This window comes from Dermacentor andersoni, chromosome 3, assembly GCF_023375885.2.
Source record: "Dermacentor andersoni chromosome 3, qqDerAnde1_hic_scaffold, whole genome shotgun sequence".
In the NCBI taxonomy this organism is placed as follows: Eukaryota; Metazoa; Arthropoda; class Arachnida; order Ixodida; family Ixodidae; genus Dermacentor; species Dermacentor andersoni.
Window position 1 is genome coordinate 93,130,700 of NC_092816.1, and position 12,765 is coordinate 93,143,464.

General features: G+C 45.6%; 1 protein-coding gene across 3 annotated transcripts in view; it reads right to left on the reverse strand.

Annotated features, from left to right (window-relative positions):
* Positions 1-12,765, reverse strand: part of LOC126542335 (uncharacterized) — a 406,338-nt gene that overhangs the window by 117,963 nt on the left and 275,610 nt on the right. For 2 of the 3 annotated variants that reach the window (XM_055076596.1, XM_050189368.2), the window contains exon 1: positions 10,052-11,124. The exons of the other annotated variant lie outside the window; for it this stretch is intronic. The gene's annotated coding sequence lies outside the window, so the exon portion shown is untranslated. Of the gene's footprint in view, positions 1-10,051; positions 11,125-12,765 lie in introns of those variants that run through there. 3 annotated transcript variants of the gene reach the window in all.

Sequence of the window (12,765 nt, forward strand, 5' to 3'; positions counted from 1 at the left end):
ATGGATGGATGGATGGATGGATGGATGGATGGATGGATGGATGGATGGATGGATGGATGGATGGATGGATGGATGGATGGATGGATGGATGGATGGATGGATGGATGGATGGATGGATGGATGGATGGATGGATGGATGGATGGATGGATGGATGGATGGATGGATGGATGGATGGATGGATGGATGGATGGATGGATGGATGGATGGATGGATGGATGGATGGATGGATGGATGGATGGATGGATGGATGGATGGATGGATGGATGGATGGATGGATGGATGGATGGATGGATGGATGGATGGATGGATGGATGGATGGATGGATGGATGGATGGATGGATGGATGGATGGATGGATGGATGGATGGATGGATGGATGGATGGATGGATGGATGGATGGATGGATGGATGGATGGATGGATGGATGGATGGATGGATGGATGGATGGATGGATGGATGGATGGATGGATGGATGGATGGATGGATGGATGGATGGATGGATGGATGGATGGATGGATGGATGGATGGATGGATGGATGGATGGATGGATGGATGGATGGATGGATGGATGGATGGATTATACTCTGAGAGCAATGGTGAGGATATTTTGTAATATTCCATGCTCCAGCATATCTGATACACAAGTTAAAAACAATTAAGTCTAGAATCACAAATCTGAGTCGGTATTCACAGAACATTTCTCATGTAAGAGCCTCTACTTGTAGGTTGCAATTAGAGTGCATGCAGCAGACGATACGAATTGTCATGATTTCGCGATAATTGTTGTCGGAATGGGAATTCGGCACCTAGATCGAAGGGGTGTCAAATGCACATAAAAGTTAGGCTACAGAGTCACTGTAAGACTTCCCCGTGTGCACTGTCTCCGATGCCGCATATCAAGAAGCTTTGGCGCAGCACATCCGACTTCGACTGAACGTTTAAGAGACAAGGAGTGGCCGGCACCAGATTCGAGTAGCAACACTTCCGAACCATTAATTATTTTCATATTATTTCTACGAAAAGCGGGCGACGTGAAGTACTTTTGTATTTTGGCCACATTCACAAGGTAATTGAAAAGAACTTTAGTGCAGGCACATAGGGCAAATAGGAAGAAATTATAGTGTTTTATCATGTCCGGTATTCCGCTACACGCAGGCTGACTGGACGGATTTCCAGGTCAGCGGAGGTGTAAAACTAAAGCTGTTGAATTGGTGTCGCCTCCTGGTGGCACAGACGACAATCAGCCAGGCACAGAATTAATACTGAAGTCACCAAATGCATTCTACTTCGTTGCTAGTGCACATTTTCCTCAGTGGCATAATCGGGAACACGTTGTTTCTTTAAATGTCAAAAATGTTTTACGCTTGCTTAACCGCAATATTAGGTCCCCCTTTGACTGGCTGAGCTCGGCACCACCAAGTGCTATGCCCAATCCGGGTACTCCCGTTTGCGCCTCCGCTCACCCGACAATCCACCCAATACGCCTGCATGCACCGGAATACCGAACGCGCTAAAGCTCTCTATTGATACCATGGTGTCAGAACTTCAGCAGTTTTCGTTTTGCAAGTTCACAGACGAATATGCTAAAGTGTTTATTCGGCCACAAATGTCACACTGCTGTTCTCGACAATGAACGTAAGGATGACCATCTCGGTAAGTCTCTCTCCGTGTTCTCTCCCTCTGTGCATTGTCAGCAGCGATCCTGTGCGCCTTTCCTCCCAGAACACTTGCTTCTGGTGACACACAAAGATAAAGTTATCAAACAAACAATAGAAGCCGAAGTCAGCATATGTAAGGATTGGTGAAATGTGTGTAAACGCGGCGTCCATTGCATTGACACATAAAGAAAATACCTTTTTACAATGAGCAGTGTGACGTTTCAGGCAGGATTTGTGGGGTAATGTACCTGTGATTGAGGTTAGCGAACCATAATGTCGATGTCTTCCTCCTACCTCCCACCCCCTCTGCCAACGCTGAAATTCATTCCAAGGGTCGTTAGTCTTTCCAAATATAAGAGAGCACGTATTCAAAAAAGTTATTCTCAGCCCTGAATGTGCAAGAAGGATGCAGCCACGTCGGGAGAACCGGGCTGGAATACGAAGGTGTAAATTAGAGTCCAAGGTATGCAAGAAAATAATCGCACACCTTCTTAGCGAGTGACCCCGTTTGAGCCAACAAAGAGCAGCGCTCTCGTGTGCACTATACCAGCTGGAGAAGCGCCCGCTCCCAGAAAGTGAAACTTTTGGACACGTGTACCGACACGGACATCAGCACGAGCCGCTATAAAGGAGACGCTGCGTTACCTAGGCGATATAGGATTTTTTGACAAATTTTCACTGTGCGCTTAACTGACGGTGCATGTTTCATTCTGGCAATTGACACTGCGTAAGAAATGTGTAGCCTTCACAGACTGTGTGAAAGCGCCCATTCCGACAGATTTATATTGTTAATTGTTACCTCTTTTTCCTCTCATATTTTGTACCCCTTCTCCCGTTTCCCATTTCTGGGTAGCAAACCGGAGATAACCTCTCCTTAACCTCCCTTTCTTTCCTTTACATTTAGATCTATCTTTCCGAGGGGCAAGGTGGCTGGTGCTCTCTTCACGCATGTGCATAAGTATGCCGGAATGAATAAAAAGGATTTGTGCCAATCATTACAGCCTGCACACTTTTAGCTCAGAGACGGCTATTTCAGCAGTAGCACCTCAACTACTAACTTCACGCATGTCTCCTGCATCAATTCACGAAGGTCCATATGTCAGGGCTAAACTGACTGACGTTAATAAATCTTCTTGTGGGGCAAGTTGCTGCGATTGTGAAAACATGAATTTCGGGCACCAAACAGACACACGCAAAGCATAAACATGGTGCTGTGTGTGTCAGCGTGGGTTTCTCTCTTGCGTGTGTATTTTTAGCGCCCTAACATAATGTATTCCGTGACTGACGTATTTTGGGGGGATATCGCGTTTTGGCACGTGGTCTACTACACAAACGGGAGCAGATGAAAACTTGACGAGCTGTCAACGACAAGGTAAAAACAGCATGCGGTAGAGCGTGCTATTTCGCGTACACGCTCACGCATCTGTCGCCCTGTGGGACAGGCCGCCCATCTCGGCAAGCGCAGCTCTTTAAACTTAGATTTTTCGGGAAGTTTCATGAGATGAGATGAGGGAGGTCACTTCTATATACACAAATCAGAAAACATTTGTCACTGACCAAGGAAAAATGCGCCCACCTACAGCGGTTGTTTTCCAACGCCTCGACATTCCTCCTCCCGATGTCAAGAACGACAACGAGTAGTGACGGCTAACTTCGAAATAACTACATATGTGGCACAACGCGACGTGTCAAACGCAACGTTTGTGACTCCTTTTAAACATACGCGAAGCTGCCAACGTGTCTTGGAGCCGCATCGTCTGAGCGGCCCAAGGGAAATCGACATGCAATCACCATACTTTTGCTCCTCTTCAGATGTTTTCGTTACGCGAAAGCACACCACCGAGAAGAGGTCTGGAGCCTCTTGCTGTCTCCGGACATGAAGCAAATGTTACCGTTACCTCCGTTTTTACTCCCATTTGTTTGTTTGTGCAACCTTCTCGGCAGTAAAGGAATAAACGCAATGTGCACAATGAACACCACTTCTGACTATCATCAAATTCCGGCGATGCTTGTTGATGTGTCAATTTTCCTTATGCACATGAAATATACATATTCAAATGTAGCAAGGTCAACCAGACTCACGTCCTGTCTGCTACCTTACACTGGACAATGGCTGTGAAGAAATGAATAGAGAGAAAAATACGAGGAAAAAAAAAAAACCGGCTAAAGGGTTGATCATTGGTTTGTGAGAGACAGCAGTAAATGGGAAGGAAAGACAGATGTGTTAACCAGAAGACATCTCGGGATGGCCACTTCGTAATGTAACATGGATAAAGAGGCTATCAAATAATAGATAAATGCAGTGCAGAAGGTTTGGGTGAGCAATTAATCGAAGACAGGATGGGCGCAACCACGTGATTGATCAATACGGCCAGTTGTCGCAAGCAATGTCAGATAAGGAGAGTAAACGATGCGCACGGCACAGTGTCGCAATCTGCTGCGCAACCTGTTCTTGTTAAAGTAAAACACAGCAACACCATTACATAACCAATCGTACCGTGTGGCCTAATGTCCATGTCTTTTTTTTTTTCTGTGAGTCGGTGCTCGCGTACATCATCTAGTGTAATTTAACGTCCCGAGGTAAAAAAGTAGGGCTATATGCAGGGGAAAACTCCCGATTACTTTGACGACCTGGGTTATTCTAACGCGTGACTAACTCTAATTAGTTGGGCATCTCTGTATTCCGCTGACATCGACATCAGACCGGCGCCAGCCTAGGACACCAGCTAACACAAAAAACGTACTCACGGATGCGAACTACATCACAAACAGTTCCGTAGACGACGCGTTAATATATCCGACGACCCTCGTCTGCTCCTCCACATCACACATTTCCCAGATATTAGCCACATGTGCGCATCCTGTGCTTGTCTCTCATATGCTTCATAAAAGAAAGAGTGACCGCCATCAATACGCGGCAGCAAATCATGGTGGCAGCACACACACACAAAAAAAAAAAAATGCCTACGCGCCAGCTACGTCTTCATTGCTTTCGGAGACCAATCTGTCGCCCGTTGCTTTCCACCATGCCTTACTTCGTGCCGTTTTGCTCAATTTCTTTTTTTTTTTTTGCTGTCCCGAGGAGTGGGCTACAACGAAAATACGCCAAGAATTTTTTTTTTATAACTGTACACCGATGGGAAGGTAGGCTACATAAGAGCGAGCTATCCCAATCCGCAGTTGAGATATGGGCGCACATGGGCCACAAACATACAAACATACTAGCTATACAAAAAAAGTTAAGCCAGAAGTAAAACAAATTAAACCAGGAAAAGCGACTAAAATGTACCCATATTGAGAGTTCATGTACGCTGTGTAATAACAGCGCTACCAGAAATATAACGCACGAACATCGCTTTTCAATTAGTCTAGGCAACGAACAATCGATTCACATAGAGTTTGCGTGTGTCTACAATTCAGAGCATATTAATAAGAATGCTGGCTACCACGATATATCCCTGAAGGCTGTCGAGACACATCTGCGTTTGACAAGGCATGACCATGGAGCAAGTACTTTCACAGTGAAAAATTCACGTCTGTCGAAGTGGCTTAATCTATCTCGGAAATGGACGCGTTGTTGGTCATACGGGCTCCCTGGTAGAATAACTTATTTCTGATCAGGTCACAGTGGCAGCATTCGCGTCTCCTTGGCGGGATTATTGCTTTAGTATAATGACGTCGTTTTTGCTTCAATATTTCTAATAATTTTCATCCGTTTTCTTTTGAAGCCTTTTATGCAAAACACCGCTTTTTGTGCCTTAACAATTAGGCTTTTTGGTGCTTACCTTCATTTATTGATACAACCACACAATTTATTCTTAGTCGCTTGGGATTCTTTCGTGTGTCACGGAATTCAGGCGTCCGCTTTGTGACATACGACACCTGGCCTTTCAGAGCGCTACATTTTATCTCGAAAAGTTTGTTTTCCCTCAACAAGACAGCCACATCAGCAGGCTGTCTTGCGAAAGTTCATAAATCGCTCGGCACCTGCATTATTAGGGACTCGTGCACCGCGCGTTGAAAGTGCCGGTCTGACAAAATATTTAAATGCATGTCCCACCTAAATATCATTTGGAAAGCTTAGCTTCTCACCTAAATCAACTAGCATTGATTAGAAAAAAAAAATATTTTGTACTATTAGAAAGCCAGGCATTGAAACTGGGGTGTCAATACTTATTTATTTCTTTTTTTCCCCATAGAAAGGGATGTTAGGCGAGCCGGAATCGATAAATGCCTGGAGAAATCCAAGAAAAAAAATCGTGTTTCAGAGCATTTAAAGTTTGAACACAAATGCATGTTGGACAAGGCGGAGCAGATCCGTTTTGAAAACTTACTTTTGTCACATAAGAGTAGCTCCCGTAATTCTCGGAGTTATTTATTTTGCCTAAAGATGTACGCATAGTAGGTACGTTCTTGCAATACATGCTTCTTGCTAATATGGAAATCGTGAAAGGAAATTGTGAGGTATGCAGCGAAAGCAAAATAAAAAGTCCCTTTGTCCCCCTCCACCAGCGAGAAAAATACAGATTGTTGATACGACGCAGAAAAACATATTCCAGCTTTAAAGAATGTAGCGATTTCAGGGATGTTAATTCTCCCCATGCGAAGCACTCACGAGAACTTTCGGAGATTTTTTGCTCGTTAAAAACGAAAACTGTCGCGCACCCACTGAAATTGTTTAACCGGCTAATGTAGCTGTTCGCGAAAACACCAGCAAGCCGAAGGATTCGTGGTGCACGCGGAATGACAACTACTAAAATAAAGTTGAAGAGTTGCCAAATCGCTACCAGAGCGTATTTCACATATATTCAACATTAAGTTCACGTTACTATTCTTATGTATGCAAGGCTGACTAACTTAATGTGCACTAGCTACTTTCATCTAATTTCAGTTTCTTTCTTATCCTCTGTTATTCATTTGTATTCTTTTTTGTTTCCAAAACACTTTACCACCCGGTTCGTGCCATATCCCCTGCAGTGGGTTTGTGCCATTGAATAAGGCATCATCATCATCATCGTCGTCATCATCATCATCTTCGCCGCCACCACTACCACCCCAACAGTGGGCCTTTTTTGCAAGCTCCCGGTGCTATGGGTGACATCACATCGAGCCGCGAATCTCATTTTCACCTAAATCGCTGTAGCAAATGTTTAGACACTTACAATAGTTCAGAGTGTCCCTTTTCGCCGCAACAGCGGAAGCTCCGTCATTTCTCGGCAGTTTCGTCACACGCGAAACCACATGGTGCGGCGCCTATAACATTGGCTCCTTGTGTCCTAATTTTTTCTACGTGAAGCCGAGCATAAGTGCTTCCACGACACTCGGGATGCGATGCGCTCTGGACGTAGCAGGGAAATGTTCGAAACCCTGGCTCCGCGAGCTATTTGAATCTCCTACTTTTGCATACAGTCAAGCTTACAAGTATGCTTAATTTTTAGAAAGAGCAACGGAATGGCAGGAAAGGACAGGGCTTGCAATCCGGTATACGTCCGGTTTGCTACCCTACACAAGGGGAAGGGGGTAAGGGAAGCAGTAGCAAGAAGGAAGGGAAAGTTGTCTCTGCGCCCAAATGGAACTGTTCGTCGTTACCTACAATCAGTCAGTGCTCACAAGAAAATTCGTATGGGCCTATTCACTTCTCCTGAAAGCTCTGTCTTAAAGCTTCGACGAAGGAAACGACGAATCCGTGCCCAAGACGGCGGCCAACGCTGCAGCTTCCAGCTGTCTTCAGAGGTGGCAGCACACGGCGTAACATGGGCGACGGTTGTGACTGCTTCCTGAACGGACCAATAGGTGGCAGCACACTTCAGAGTAGATTATCCGAAGCGAAGATCTGCAACAGCAGGGGGCTGCAGAGACTACTTACTGATAATATGCTCTTCGACAAGCTTACGGACCATTCGATTCAGACATTCGCTTCCTTCAACGAAGATATAGCATCAGTCAACACACTTTATTTGACAACTCCACAGCCCAGCTTCTGGCTTCGCTGTGCTCTGCAAGCGAGCAATTTGACTATGCGTAGCATTTCATTTGTTACGGCCCGCGTGTCAACGTCAATAGGCAGATTTCGACAACTTCCAGAGAGGCGGTTTTTCAAATCCGTGTGCGGAGTGGTTGGTGTTGCCGGAATGACCAAAGGTAGTGTGACAAGGGGTCTCGTGCTGTCTACTCGAATATAACTTCGCGGCACTGGGTTGATGAACACGTGGCAGCACGTTAGGGAATGGCGATAAGAATCCCGGGAAGAACGGTTGCCGCGACAGACTGCCAAGCTGACGGTGCGGCTATCGAGTACTCTAACCAACCGAGCAGTTTAAAACTGTAATTTGCCAGTTATTTGTAGCCGAAACTTGGAAGCTTAACATCAGTGTCGGGAACTCGCCTGCATTGAATAACGCGGAAGTGGTACGTCGCACTCCTTCCCACCAAACGAGCACTTACTTGCAGATCATACACTTTGTAGAAAAGATGCAGCGCTTGGGTGATCACAGATAGTTATTTCTTACACAGAATATAGGCAAGAACTGTACCAGGCGTTATTTCCGCCCACTACGTGTCGTAAAAAAAGTCAGCACCTATATGAACACTGTGTTCCGGCAATTCTGTGTTCGACATCCGTGCTATGTGGTTTCACACACCTTATAAAATTTGACTATTGGCCGGAGACAACCGGAGCGCAGCATCAGGTAGGTCGGCCACTTGTACTCTGTTCCGCAGCTTTGAACGCAAATGCTTGGCGTTCATTGCTGCTGCGGTGTCGTCGCAGCAACAGTATACAAAAGAGAGCGACGGCTTTCACTGCTGACGTGCCAGTAGGCAGAACCTGTGTTCGCCAGTGGCCCCTGCCCGTAGAACTGGCAGGATTCTCCAGACTGGCATGAAGATGCGACGTACACATAAACTGAGACTGCACCATGCGAAATTCTTCCCCTCCGAACGCTATAGTCCGGGAAAGCTGCCACTTCCAGTCGTCACAGCACCATTTATGAAAATGTGTGCTGAGTTTACAAGAAAAAGAAAGAAGGCCTAAATCCGTAGTTATGTGCTAAAGCGGGTGCAGCCAAACACCCTGCCTTGGACGAATTTCTATATATTTAGCTTTCGAACTTAGTTCACGACACGAAGAAAACTAATGAGCCATTGCTCTGACAATACAACTTCGTCGACGGCCACGTTTACAGTCACGTTCTCTGCTCTTCCGAAGGGTACGAAGAGAATGCATTTTGCCGTGCCGCCTGCTAAATAAACGGAGGCTCCTTTTGGATGCTCAGGTGTAGCGAAAGAAGGCCCTATCTCCCCATCACCTTGCTTGTTATTTTCCTGTCTTTTTGCATTCTTGGCACCTGATTTCTGTTCTGTCGGCAGTATTAAAAGCCAAACCTAAACCTACGCGAACCTAAATGAACTTCAAGAGTCAAAAACAAGTTGTGTACTAAAAAAAACGTAAATAAATAGGTTCTCTACAAGCGAAGGAACTTATAATGACTTGCAGTCGTGAACTTGAAATTGAGGTTATCTTTGATCCAATGCAGCTGTACAACATTGTCTAACGCACCACGGGAGGGAGAAATCGGCAGACGCCTCCCAGAGTCACAACGCGTGCGCCAATCGCACTAACGTTATGCCGCTTGTAGATTTGATTTCACGCGTATCATCCAATACGGCGTACATTATATACACAGACGTCAATATTTACATCGAACATGGCTTCCGTAACATAGACCACGATGTATGCAAACGCATTCCAAACACAGCGGACGGAGGTCAAAGCTTAAGGTATGCCACAATAAAAAACTTTCATATCATTATTTTTGCCCGACACGGAAATGGCGCATCCTTGTAGACCTTGATATGACATGTCAATTATGCTATGCAGTTTTCAGGTAACTAGGTACGTCCGGCTTAAATAAAGATTATATCGCCGCTGCGCTGCGGTGATGTAGGTACTCCTCGCTGCGCATTACTTGAGGGTGTTTTATTTCCAACGCTACCAGGCGAAATTTTAGATCTTTATTTTTTTTTTCTCTACTGCTTTACTGACATGTAAGAGTCGTGCAACAAAGGGGGCCGGTAACGTCGATGAGGACAGCGGTTATGCTTCGTCAGTGGCGCGACGTCGCACCCACAGCACGCGTGAGGTAAGATGCAGTTTCCAGTCTAGGTAACACATTTCTAATATTTCAATTGCAAGCATGATTCGGGATATTGAAAGTCAGCTACGTTGGCGCGCAGCTCAGAGAAAAATTGAGAAAGAAAAGCAGGACACGAGACGGAGTAAGCAGTCTAGAAAGCCCGAATACCTAGAAATACAACTAACGCTGTTTTTTTTTTTTTTTCCTTGTACGTTGGCGCACATATATCCAGCTTATACGGCGACAGTGAGCACTTACCTGCCGGCGAGAGAAGCGCGTCAGGTGTCTGGTATATCCATCGTGCACATGTTCGTTTTTTTTTTTTTGTTTGTTTGTCTCCTTTCTCACGGAGCGACGGCACAGGGGCGGCCAGTTGGCGCAATTGAGTGACGACACATTGAGGAAGTGGCACCACGATCACAACGAACCACGGATGTCGGCACGCACAGCAGCGCTGTTATCCGGCGCTCTCTGACCGCACGGTTCTTCGCACGCGACGCGGAAAATAAAACCGTCACCGCGAACAAAGTTCGGCTCCCTAAACCCCCGGCGCGAACTCGCGCTCCGCTCTCGAAAACTCGCGAGGAAAAAGCGCGCGCGCGCCCGCCCGAGGTCCTGCCTCGCCGGCACGCTCGCAGGCCAGGAAATAGGTTCTGTCTTGCTGCTGCTTTGCGCAAATCACGGGGGGCGCCCATCGATTTCGGGCAACGCATCACGTGCCCTGCGTCCCGAGCGGACGTCGCGTTGCGGAGCGCCATCTGGCGAGCGACGCTCCAGGTTCGAGCGCAGACACTTGCCGCGTCCAGACACTTGACAGCGCGAATGCTGGCCGCCGCGGGGCTGAAGCGCGAAATTCATATTCCTCTTCCCGTCTTTCTTTCTTTCTTTCTTTCTTTCTTTTCTTTTCTTTTCTTTTCTTTGCGTTCGTTCCGTGTAAGGAAAGTTTCTACCTCACTGGTTTTGCGTCTCGACGAAAGCAGCTTCATCCCGCTCTCCTTACTTTTTCTAGAATTAACTAACTTTTGTTCGCGTTTGTAACTCGGACACTATTTCTTTTATTTAACATTCTCTAGTGGAGTGACCTGCAGTGGCCGGCCCTGCTGGGTGTGACCTGTACTGTGCGTTTTACTTTATTCTTTGAGATTTCCCATCTTGCCTATCTCTCTCCTCTTTCGTTTCTCCCACTCCTGTCTTCTGTTTCTATGTGTCTGTCTGCGCCTTTCCGAAGAGTGTTGTCTCTGAAAGCAGCTGTTGTGCCCCTAACGGTGGCAGTTGCCAGCCTCCTCCTTGCTTTTACTTTCCTGTCAAATGTATATGTTTTCGAAACAACTAATAATAAATAATAATAATAATAATAATAATAACAATAACAATAATAATAATAATAATAATAATAATAATAATAATAATAATAATAATAAGGGGCGTAATGTAGGTTAAAGTGCATACACTTTAAGAACGGTTTGCACCTTTTGGGGCTTATATGCTTATTTGGCCGCCTAATGATAATCTTTATTTGGCTTGCGTGTCTTTTCTTTCTTTAACACAGCGTTCCGGTACATTCACGTTATCAGCGTTAAATAACATTCTTGAAAGGAAAGTAGCGAGCGGTCAATTTTCCAGAAAGTGACCCCAAGCAATGCAGATGACGCTTATTGTTTGTGGATAAGAAACGCCCCAAACGCTGCAAACCATTTTTAGAATGTACCCAGTAAGAGTTTAAGCACCCTTAGGAGTGTTGGTGTGTCCCATCACTCGCATCCTTGCACTTAGGGTGTAAGATGGAATTGTTGGTGATGAAAAATACAGTTTCTCATGCTGTCAAATAATTGCTTCAAGTAAACACGATGACACGAAAACAGACGACGCGAGAAATCCATGAAATAAACTTCCCTGTCTGTCTCTGTCACATGCTGGCACTCCTGTGCCCAACAGGAGGACATAATTAGCACACACTTTTATCTACGACTGCTTTCAGCGCACATGTAGTTTCAACTCGCTGTCGTGTGCAGTAAACAAACTTTCGCCTTTAGGGATACGAAGGTTAGCCGCGAAACAAAACAGCACTCTTAACGGTGCGAAATAATGTTCACATTGTAAGCGAAAAGGTGAAATCTGCGCAGGGAAGCGAACGTAGCGTCTTGCTGTCGCAGAAGCAATGCGTCAGGTTAAAATCTCCGATAACGGTGTTTCAACTCTTGCAAAACGTGACAATTGGCGATACATTAAATAGCCACTTTCCTACACTGCAAGCATCTGGTATGTGGCCTACAAGCCTCTCCCTTTTTAGACCGTAGTGAGTAAATAGCGTACTCCAACTATTGCAACTGAGCCCATCTGATGCTTCGGCAGCCCCTCCCCCAAGGTGATCATATATCCCGATCATGCGCTAAACGAACGAACTGTCAAGTTCAGCGGGTGTCGGTATGCATAAAACAGCTTCTGCATAGAACAGCTCGGCCCAACATCCCAGAGTAGTCTCCACATAGGCCGCGCGCGCTTCTTCAAAGGCAATTTTGTTTGAGCATGTGGATGCGAGCAATGTCAGAAAAGTTCAGTTCTGTCTATTATTTTTTTTCCCGGCACTTTTATGCCCTACTCCCACCCCGATTTTTGACCGCCGTGAAGGTGTCAGCCGTCTGCGCTATGCGGTTGCACTGCGGTTAACAGTGAATTTCGATCCCTACCATTACACTGTATTTAGTTACTTGTTTTTGTATTGTTGTGAAAAATAAGAAACCTTGCTACTACTACTACTACTACTACTACTACTACTACTACTACTACTACTACTACTACTACTACTACTACTACTACTACTACTACTACTACTACTACTACTACTACTACTTGTCGCTGCTTAATTGACTTATGCTGAGTGTAACATCTGATTCGCTGCATTATATCATAAAACGCATTTAGCTTTACTTCTACAGAAATATAAAGAGAACCTGCGTGTTATTGGTAAGCCA